This window comes from Haliotis cracherodii, unplaced genomic scaffold (assembly GCF_022045235.1).
Source record: "Haliotis cracherodii isolate W230 unplaced genomic scaffold, xgHalCrac1.p SCAF_5, whole genome shotgun sequence".
In the NCBI taxonomy this organism is placed as follows: Eukaryota; Metazoa; Mollusca; class Gastropoda; order Lepetellida; family Haliotidae; genus Haliotis; species Haliotis cracherodii.
Window position 1 is genome coordinate 11,361,483 of NW_027266308.1, and position 12,506 is coordinate 11,373,988.

The window sequence follows — 12,506 nt, forward strand, 5'->3', positions numbered from 1 at the left end:
AAGGATGTCCGATGTACTTCCCTATTTTGTCCTATACCTTATGTTCCCGTGTTTCTTTTCGGGTGAGCAGTTGACTTGCCTTTGCATGTGTTTGTGACTGTGGGGCTGGATACTCAGACCTTTTCGCGAACACCTAGTATCGTCACTATCACATATTGATCTCCACCTTAAATGTTGGTTTAATGCAGTATCTATGTTTACTTGTAACATACTAATATTGCACTATTTGATGAGTAGGTGAGTGAGTAAACTTGGTTTAACGCCAATTTCAATAGTATTGCAGCCATATCATGGAGTGTCAGCATAATGTGGGAGGAGAACAGAAGGCCATTCGCGTCTTAGAGTGGGTGAGTTGTGTTTAACGCCGCTTTTGACAATATTCCAGTTATATCACGGCGTGTCAGCTTAATGTGGGAGGAAGCCCGAAGTGATGCAGGTCTCAGACGTTTACCACTTCGGTGAAACCCACGAGGACGGGTATGGTGCTGACAAACCTAGAAACATAATCGGGGCGAACCGGGATTCGAACCTACAATCATAGGTTTCTGGCGTGCCCAAGGGACGCAACTCTGCAGAGCGAATCGCGGCGCCATAGACGACTGGGCCACCCGTGCCCCCTTCGCGTCTTAGAAGTTTACCACTTTATTGATCCCAAACCAAGAATCCTATATGATAACGAATCTATTCCAACTGTATATTGAGTAAATATAAAATATCAACTCCAGGGAATTTTCTTCTCAAACAGTTTTCACTGGGCATAGAAGACAAACAAGTGATGACAATACATGTAAGGCTACAAACAAATATTTTGAGGAAAAATAAACATGATTTCATTTTATCGCGTTATCTAGGTGTCATATTCCAATGCAGACAAATTCAATCAAATATCTTAATTTCTTGTAAGTACTTGTAAGAAAATGGACTCGATTTCAATGTCAAGCATGTACTTTGTTAAATGGGGGCGGTGGGCTATGGTTAAAACGTTGGCTCGTCACGCCGGTTTCGATTCCCCACATTCAATTCAATTCAATTCAATTCAATCCGTCAATTCAGTACTTTTGAGCCTCGTGACTTTGTGTACGAACGTTATGGTACAGGCGGTATTACAGTTAACCGTACAGTTCTTTCCATATGTGCATAGTACAAATATGTTGCTAGATTTGTAATGATGTCAGAGTTTGTCTATGTCATCAAAGTGTAACTTTATGGATATTAGGATAAAGATAAAGCTTTGTGTTGGCGTAAAGTTGTCTTAACTGAAAGTCTGACACACTAGAAAAATGGAAAATGGAAGATTACATTTTCTTAAATTTCTAGGTCTATTGGAGTGACGCCCACGCTCATTTTCCAGGCCATGACAACTTAAACGGAAACGAGAAAGGGCAATTTTGAATTTGCTGTTTGTTGTGACGTTCAAATAGTTTTCACAATGTATAGAACATTTAAATGTTGCTTAATAGGACGGTCTTTAAATTACAAGTAAATCACTGTGTCAGATTTGATGGAAATTGTCCTTTAAACGTTGCTGACACATTGAAAATAATACATTTTGTTACCATACATTTGAAATAACCATATATCTCCAAAACCTAACCTACAGAGACAAGTGCTTAATTTTGTAATCCAATTTATCCGACATTGTTATCATACAAGCACATCATATCATTACATTTTTTGGTAAACGACACTTGGGCATTGTCAAAATATTTAAGCAATACTTTACACATCTCGTCATAGGATATACATGAATGGGGTACCTTTCATTCAATCACCCACTCACTTAACCACTCAACCACTCACTCATCCAATCACCCACTCAACCAACCACTCACTCGCCGACTCACACAACCACTCACTGAATCACTCACCCATGGATGCGTGAAGTTGTCTCTCTATTCAATGAAACCTCTTAAATCCGGACAATACTTAGTAAATTCGAAAGGATTACCAACTGTCCTGATTAACTGGTACTGAAAAATGGAGTATCCCACTTAAGTAGTTTCCGAATTAACGAGATTCTACTGAAACAGCCCATATAACCAAATATGCCTATGTTGTATTTACAAAACATAAGTATGCACTTTTACGAGATATAAATAAAGATAGAGAAGGGGGGATGTGGAAGGGGGAGTGGGCTGACGGCATGCATCTGCAGGAATTTGCACGTACACGCGCACGTGAAATAATGTTCCCCTTTCAGACGGTGTTAGATGTCTGCTGAAAGATCACTCACGTCTGTTTCCACTATCTGGATGACTGTCAATGCAGACCTTGCTACCGGTACGGCTATAAAATACCAGCCTGAGACGCAGGAATTGATTTCTAAAGTTTATTGTTTCATGGCATGCTGAAAGAAAATCATGGTTATTTTATGCTCAAAACAAAACGTCCGATATTTGCCCTTGACAACAGACGAAAACACCAGGAACATGAAAAGTCATGTAAAGTAAATGTGTTTAAAAGATAAATGGATGTAAAAATGTTATCAGGAATATTTACTAATTAAAATTCAGTTTAGGACATTTAACGCCACACGCTGTTTAAAGATAAAGTAAAAACATCAATAACTTGACCTAAATAATCCACAGTCTGTGATTTCAGAGCTATATATGGTGTTAAAATAGAGAGATTTCGGTGGATATGTTTTTAAAACTTGACGTAGATGAAATGATTGATTATGTTTTGGTGAAATTATAATAATTTTTCAAATGATGAGTTTCTCCAAAGCAATGAATAAACTCAATTATAAACCTTGGTTAAGTTCGGAACTCATGTGTGAATGCAGCAGCAAAAAATGCGGACTACAAAAATCGAAAAAAAGAAAAATATATGAGTATTCATTATAATATTTTTATAAACACAAGGAAGATAAAAGAAATAAAATGAGAAGTTATGGAACAAAAATCAGATTATATTTCGAAAGTCAATTCTCCTTTTAAACAATTCAGGCCACATTCCAACATTTGACAAAATGAAACATATTGAAAATATGAAACTATTTGAAAGTACTAAGGTCCTGATTACTGCAGGAACAACTCTGACCAACCGCCTTTTGAGCAAGAGTCGTATGATGCTCTTTGATGAATTCCCTGGAGAGCATGCTTCATTTGATCTCAAAGGGCGTGAATTGCGACATCAGAGCTGCTGGAATATTGTCGGCTTACTGATTCGTGATTTTTAGAGATTTCTTCCTCAGTTAACATACTGCCCTCATTTGGGGTATCTGTTTTCCATTTATTGACAAAGCAAATAAGCTGAATATTTACTTTGCATAAAAAACGAAGACAGTGCGTTCTCTTTATATGAAAACAGGAAGCCCAGTTAATGAAACGACTATTTTTTTTGAGTGAGTGAGTTGGGTTTAACGCCGCTTTTAACAGTATTCCAGTTATATCTCGGCGTGTCAGCTTAATGTTAGAGGAAAGCTCGAAGTGATGCAGGTCTGAGACGTTTACCACTTCGGTGAGATCGTTTTGTTGTTGTTGAAATATTCACAGATAAAACCACTAAAATCAGTATATCCCTCTAAGGAACACCAGGCCCTGACCGTATAAAAAATAATAATTATGAAACGAAACGATGCATTCAATAACAAATACAAGCGACAAGTCCCTTTCCATATTCATAAGACATCTTCTTAAAAGCAGAATCGATTGTACGATTCAGAATATATCACTTTTAAACAGTGAAGATACCAGGTGTTTGCATAAATGTTAGTGTCCCCCCCCCCCCCCCCCCCCCCCCACCACCACCGATGGCACCCGTCACAAACACATGCAAAGGCAAGTCAATTGTTTCATTAAATCGGCTTTCATTTTTGTGATAGTATCCTGTTTAATATTTAACAGCTCATTACGAACCGGCGGATCTCTAAACCCTTTGGAAATTGGTCCCTGTTATGCCATTGTTGACGAAAGGCAAACATACGTTATAAAGTTATATGTAGATCAATTTAGGGTATTTTTCTAACATTTGTATAAGTATTTCCATGATATCTGTATTCAAATTTCAATCACATTTTCAAGCTGGTTTACGAGGTAGTATTTTGGATTGGTGGGTAAATGATATAAAAGAAAGTAATCAATCTTTAGTACAACGTCAATCAAGGCGCAATCATTTACCCATTTTCATTTATTGTTTTCTCACTGATATTGCTGATAATCTGGACTGTATCATGACTTGTACATCACAACATATTTTGCATTTAGAAACAATTTAAATTCAAATAGTGAAAATATATACAATCCGCAAACAAATAATTGACAAAGTTCAACTTTAAATTTATTATTTGATAATAACATTATTGCAAACAGGGATCAACATAAGCATATAAGGTAATAATTTGGCAAATGTGAAATGGGCATATCATAAAGATGATATTTATAAGAATCACCACCGTACGCAATCGATGGAAAATAACCACGGTTGTAATAGACACCCTTGCTGCACCTCATCATTGTAGTCCTGACTTAAGCCATGTCTTAAGGTGATTGTTATTGACCTGCCTTCAGAGGACATGCGGCCTCTAATATTTACAAGCAATCAGAAATGAGCTCTGTCACATATGTTTGCCAACTGCACATGAATGCACATATGTTGGTTAAAATACAGATATCGGTGTTATTATTGTAGTATTATTATGTCCACGGTGGAATGTATGTGCCTTGGAGAAGGAATGGAGGCCAGAGGAATGGCAATACGTTCACAGCCGCCGCAGCTGTCAATCATTTGAATCATGATACGTATTCTTCCTGATAATCTGGATTGAGAGTCGTTCACTGTTGCATCATATCAGTTCATCGTTATATGCTGTTCATCACGTACACGCCAAGGGCGGCGCCCAACAAATAACGTGTGAAGCCTGGCTGTTGTTTAATGTTTGTTGTTGAAACATACTGTGAAAAGCCACCACTGCAATTCTTTAACTGTGGGAGATAGAAAGGAGTAGACCATGAGCGTGTGCAGCAGATTGCAGAACCCGATGATGCAAGCGTAGCCTATGTAGCTCACATGGACAAAATTGATCCATGCGTATGAGTTTGTGAGCAGGGGCGAAACTACCATTGAAGCAGCAATTGCTTACATCTAAGAAAAAAAGCACGATATTTTACACCTGATAAAATGCACATTATTTTATAAGTAAGCCTAAATTTACCATACATGCAGTAAATTATTAATTCAAACTCTACACGGTCGAACATGATAGTTATTGTCTAACTCGAACATCGGACTCTTTACGCACTTTTTAGAGTAAGATGGTTTGTGACGAAAGCAAACCGCGCTCTCACAATGCTTTCATTATGATAGGTTGACTCGAGTCATATAACAAATATAAATAACCAGCACATAAACATGTAAAATAAAAAAAAGAAATATTGTCGATTCGATTTAATGTTCAAATTTCATTTATCATCATAGGTGAGAAAAAAAAATATACTACTACTAAAAATTATAATACATAAATTACTAATATTTATTACAAATAAAATCTAACATAGATCGTCCCAAAATGCAGGAAATAGCTTTTAAGAGCCCCTATTTTTTCAAAAAATTGGGGTGCGCGTCTTTTGCATAACAAATTATAATATATAAATTACTAATATTTGATGCATAAACGGTACCAAAATGCAGAAAAATAGCTTTTAAGGGCATCTAAGTTTTATTAATTTCTGTGAGGGCATGCCCTAAAACCGGCTGCTTCGCGACCTCTTAACACTGGTTTTGATTCCACTTATAATTAGCCTACTTGCGCCTCTGACGTCTTTGTATACCTTCCAGTTTAATTCCTTTTTATAAATAGAATTGATGTATCTATATAATGTGCTTGTCGATATTCACGTAGGTATATGGCTGAAATAATTCCGATGCTACGTTTTAAGTTTTAATCCCCTCTCTCTCAGTTTCAACTGCTAATTATAAACACTGAAATCTAAATTTAGTTATATTACATTCAAAACACATAAGAATGTCAAAGGAAACATGCGTTTCAACATTCAACCATAATTAAAAGTGAACAAAACACGACCTACCCTTTCTATAATCGTAAAACAAAATATCTGCTGAAAGCAGAGCCCATTTACGATTCCTGATACTGCAGTAATCTAGACTTGCCAAACATTATAGACTTGCGAGGGCTGTATTTGATACATATTTGTATCAGTGTCTGTAAGACAAACTACAAAAGGAAGAAAATATATGGATGTCCACTTCTTTATTATGAGTAACACAACGTTTCGGAGTATATGGGGGCACAGGTGGCCCAGTCGTCTAAGGCGAGGCGATTCGCTGTTCAGAGTTGCGTCCCTTGGGCACGCCAGAAACCTATGATTGTGGGTTCGAATCTCGGTTCGCCCCGATTATGTTTCTAGGTTTGTCAGCACCATACCCGTGCTCGTGGGTTTCACCGAAGTAGTAAACGTCTGAGACCTGCATCACTTCGGGCTTTCCTCCCACATTAAGCTGACACGCCGTGATATAACTGGAATAATGTTAAAAGCGACGTTAAACCCAACTCACTCACTCACTCACTCGGAGTATATGCTTACTCCTTCATCAGGTGAATGACCTTACGTGTATCACTTCTAAATGCCTTTCAAAGACCTGACTTAATCAAGCTGAGAGCCTGTTAATATATGTATTTCACTTCACTAAATAAAATAATGGAGATGAATAGAGACAAAAAGCCAAGCGTGTTTCCGTATCTTAAATACCACGCATGTAAATACATGTATATTAATAATATGGCATGTATACAATCGCATGGCGAGCATACTATATGTTTTATTCCTAATAGATGATATTAACCATAGGGAAACACTCAGTGGTAATAACCCCTTCCATTCTCCCAAGTAATCATTCGTGACCAACTCGTGTTATTCCGGGACAAGCCGAATACCGTTTTCTTGCAGGTTACGGAAAGGGGCGAGTGGTCATTCGTGACCAACTCGTGTTATTCCGGGACAAGCCGAATACCGTTTTCTTGCAGGTTACGGAAAGGGGCGAGTGTTGACGACTGCCAAGTTATGTGAGGAACAGCGTATGAACACAAGGTTTGAGTAATCCGCCCTTAAATGTATCGTGCCAGACGTACCCTCTAACACATCAGGAAATCCCAATCTAAGCTGTTGGGAAAAGCATGCAATAGTTTATCGAGCAAAATCAAATAGATGTGTGGGGCCATTAGTGTCCATTCGTATCACTCCGGGACAAAACGAATGGCCATAAACCGCGAAGATCCGGGGTAGAATAGGTCTTCAGCAACCCATGCTTGGTGTAAAAGGCGACTGTATTTGTTGTAAGAAGCGACCAGCGGGATCGGGTGGTCAGGCTCGCTGACGGTTGATACACGTCATCGTATCCCAATTGCGTGGATCGATGTTCATGTTGTCAACGTCTGGATGGTCTGGTCCAGACTCGATTATTTACAGACCGCCGTCATTTTGCTGGAATATTGCTGAGTACGGCGTTAAACCACAAACAAACAGAAACTATGCGCAAATGGGCATAACTAATTATAAAGTCAACTTGTGCCACACCCGCCTTTGCTGTGGACGTTTACAGGGATATTGTCTGTCACGGCTGCCATATACAAGCACTTATGTTCTTCAGTATGTGGAAACAATTGTGACCGCTAATTTACACGTATCAGAGGGGTACACAAACTACGTGATCTAGATTACCAATCGGCGGATTTCCGTTTTTGTGGAAGCTTTGGTGGATTGGTCGCTTGACATTTTGTGATAGCTATTACGCGCCTTACTCTGAGAGCATGGGTTCGAATCCCGAATGGGACTTCACCAAAAAAGTACTAGAATTTGTACTTTTCTAAGAAGGTGTCTTCCCAAATATAACACATGTTGCCAAATACACCTATTACCAAAAAAATATTTACGAGGAACTCTTTGACCATTAGTACCATTAGTCACAAATGGTTACTCAAATTTGAATGGTTTGTGGTGTTTTCGCACATAACACTGATCGATAAAGGGACAAGTCTTGTTGCAGGTGGAAAGAGACGCGTAGTGACAAAAGACAGTTATATCACCCACCCTAAAGCCCAGACTTAGCCCCCAGTGACTATTTCCTGTTCCGGCAAATGAAATCTGCCCTCCGTGGAAGACGCTTCCAGGATGACGAGGACATAAAGGCTGCCACAGAGGTGTGGTTAGAGGGCCAATCTGCGGATTTCTATAAAAGTGGTATTAAAAGCTTGAAGGACAAATGGAATAAGTGTATTGAGCTGAATGGAGATTATATTGAAAAATAAAAGTGCAAAAGATATTCTGCGACTTGGTCTTATATTGAAGTTGCAAAACTTACTGAACGCCCCTCGTACCCCGGATCTTCACGGGTCAGTGACAATATGTATGAAGCGTGTTAAGACTTATCTGTCGGAACTAAAATTTGTTGATTGGTTTATCGGAGCCATGAAACACCCTATAATGTGATATAAGAAATGACATATTTAACATGTTTCTTCTGCCGAGTTTATTTCACCCTAAACCTTTATTGAAACCATTCGCATGCAACGTTGCATGGTACGTGAAGACAGATATATACGATTCCTGTCCCTTGCTATGAAGTATCTCCGTAAGGATTCCGGGGTAGAATAAGTCAACAGCAACCTATGCTGGTCGTTAGAGGCGTGTTTTCGTACCCCGACGGCGTGAACCGTTGCTCATAATATCACTCACTGGATTGTCTGGTCCAGACTCAATTATTTACAAGCCCCCGTCATATGTAACTGAAATGTTGCTGAGTGCGGCGTTAAACAACAAATAAACAAAAGAAAACTCTAGGCACCGCAAATGGTGGGTTGGGTCCCTTAGGCGTTCAAGAACCCTTTGGTCGTGGATTCGAAGCTGAAATTATCCCAGAATGTGATTCTTTATTTGTCAGCTCCATGCCCTACTCGTCGGTGTTTTCAGATGTCATAAACATCTAAAGCTTGCATCACTCTGGGCTTTCCTCCAACAGCATTAGCGTGACACGCGATGGGAATACTACAAGAAACAATGGTATTCCGAAGCTGGATGCTGGTGAAGAGTGGCAAGGCAGGTTATAACAAGGGCACCTGCCAATCACGCGGCTCGTGAATGCTGCTTCGTGACATTTAAAATGGACACATAAGACTTCAGCTGTTCAAACCCAATTACCTTATGTTTTTCATGTGTCGAGTGAAAGATCAGCTTCTCTCATAGATTGTCGGTGGTGTGTTTGTGTGTGTTTGTGTGTGTGTGTGTGTGTGTGTGTGTGTGTGTATTTCCTTGGAAAAATATAAGAAACGAGACAGCAAATTGTTTGTTTTGTTTGTTGTTTAATGCCGCGCTAAGCAATATTCCAGCTATATGAAGGCGGTATGAAATAATCGAGTCTGGACCAGACAATCCAGTGATTGACATTATTAGCATCTATTATGCATGGGATACGATGACATGCATCAACTAAACATGCATAACATTTTGCAGATGTATGAGGTGAGGTGAAATGGGGTTTAACGTCGCGTCCAAGATTATTGCACTTATATAGCGACGTGCATTTACGTGTGTGTGTTTGTGTGGCTGCTTGTACTAGTCCGGACTGATGTCGATTTATAGTGCTAGCTCACTGAGATACCATGCCGCAGTTTAACACGAGTACCCCACTCAGACACAGTATACTGACTCCGAGCTGATCAGTCCTTTAATGCCGAGCGCCAGACAGTGTAACAACAAATACCATCTTTTAACGTCTTTTGGTATGACGCGGCCGGGGATCGAACTCTCCGGGCGGACGCTCTACCATTAGACCACGGAGGCGGTCTGCAGATGCATGAATGCATCCTTGCAATACATGCATATATAACCATACATTTGCAAATATATTTGAAGAAACACGAGACAAGGGGGAGAATAGGTCTTCACCAACCCATGCTTGTCGTAAGAGGCGACTAACGGGCACGATGACTTGTTTGATGCATGTCATTGTATCCCAATTGCGTGATCGATGATCATGATGTCAATTACTTGACTGTCTGGTCCAGACTCGATTATTCACGGATCGACGTCATATAGCTGGAATACTGCTGAGTGCGGCGTTAAGCAACAAAGAATATGCAGAAGTTTAAATTTGAATATACATGATCATGTGTGTAGATATGCACGTAAGGGGATGGGGCTACACACTACAACTGTAGCCGTAACTGGTGTCTTGCCAAGTCTTTATTTGCATCACGGGTGCTAAGCGTTTCTTGACTCTTGAATCCCCCGGCAAATGCTGAGTTGATTCAGCTGTTAACATTATGCGCGAATATGTCTGGCGAATGAGCCTCCCTGAACCTTTGACTGTGAGACAGTGACATTCAAACGGAACAACTAAACCATATTGCGCCAACTCAAGTTCTGCACTTGTCGAAAACATCCAAGATTGGGCGACTGCGGCGAGAAAGGTTTCAGGAAACTCCACGATATCGAGAACTGAGGTGACCCGCGATTGCTTTCCTGAAGAAAAACCATATTCATACAGTCATTCAACTGGTACCATGTGACCATAGTTTCCCTCAAGGGATGTTTGCTGGAAGTTCACGAATAATAGATGAGCAATTGTCCAAGCTTTCTTTTACACCAGATAGTCTTCAGGGCCCACTTGCACAAAGCGATCTTAGCGCTAAGATGATCGTAACTCCCATACTTTAACATAGGCTTACAAGAGTCATAGCGCTAAGATGACCGTAACTCCTATACTTTAACATAGGCTTACAATAGTCACAGCGCTAAGATCGCTTTGTGCAAATGGGCCCAGGTCTACTTCCTGTTCGGAACATTGTCTTTGGTTACTCATGAACTTCTGAATCAATGACTGCTCGTCCTCGACGATTCCGTGTATTATATCAAAGTACTATTGTAATATATACAGCGTAATTAAGGAACACCTCTAAAATTACCCTCGTTAGGGACACAGTAGTAACTACTTGATCATTGATAGAAGTAATAACGTCTGTACTAGACTAACATCAAGTCTCTGAAACGTACTATTTTACAGAAAGAAAGGTAACTTAAAGTAACCAAAGAGCCCCGAAACTTTCTTCATATTCAGATATTGCAGTAATCCAGATATAATTGCCAAATTTTATAGACTTGCATGGGCTGAATTGGTTACTTTTGTGTCAGGGTCTGTGTGACAGACTATATATGTACGTCTTCTTTGTGAAACCAGCAAAATGTTGGTTTGTACCTTGGCGTAGACTCTCTCATACATCAGTGTACATATAATTCAGTTGCGGCAACGTGACATTTTCTGGAGAATAGAAATGTCAGTACTTCTGCACAGTTTGAAGTGAATGTCGTTACCCAGGCGGCAAAGTTCCAGCTGTACAACAATCGCTACTGAAATCCTGTTCGTATTCTTCAAACTTTGGAAGCATAAAACTCAAACGTAATCGGGCTGAATATGAACTCAAGGCTTTCTAAGGTTTCTTATTTTCAATTCAAACAAATTCAAAATTTCAAATTCTGGAATTGTGTGATTGAGTTAAAGTGAACTGCCCGAACATTTTCATTAACCATTAGAGTTGTATGGCAGTTTGAAAGAATTAATCTGAAGCGTGACTTTTCCCTTTTTTGCCAATACACAAAAACGACATCGCCTTGCTCCGGTCTGTCTCGACTGGTCTCTTTCAATAAAGTGATATGATTTGTTGTCGAATATATATCAGACAGGCAAAACAACGGGCGTCAGCATGAGGTGAGGTGAAATTGGGTTTAACGTCGCGTCCAAGATTATTGCACTTATATAGCGACGTGCATGTACGTGTGTGTTTGTGTGGCTGCTTGTACTAGTCCGGACTGATGCCGATTTATAGTGCTAGCTCACTGAGATACCAAGCCGCAGTTTAACATGAATACCCCACTCAGACACAGACCAGTCCTTGTTTTAACCCCTTAATGCCGAGCGCCAGACAGGGTAACAACAAGAACCATCTTTTAACGTCTTTTGGTATGACGCGGTCGTGGATCGAACCCGGACCTTCCGCTCTCCGGGCGGACGCTCTACCACTAGACCACGGAGGCGGTCGGCGTCAGCATGAAGTCAGTGGCTGACACACAATCCTTCAGGTGACACCCAGGCCATCTATGTACTGATCCCCTTGACTAACCGACGTCCCCTGGCATAGTTTGTTTGTTTGTTGCACTCAGCAATATTCCAGCTATATGACAGTTGTCTGTACATAATCGAGTCTGGACAAGACATTCCAGTGATTGACATCATGAGCATCGATCCACGCAGTAGGATCTTCATGGGTCCGTGGCATAGATTCCATTCTCTCCTACAATGGCCCTCCTAACAGATCTTGATGTTGTTATGACACCGCTAAAACAAGCGCTGTAAAAATTTACATGGAAGAGTTTCAAGGGCAATTGTAAATTCATTATTTTCCAAGCACTTAAGCCTAAGGACACTGACATATTTCTGAGAACATATAGGAGCAATAGTAATGGTGGCCGATCTTAAGTTATCCAGTTCACCAC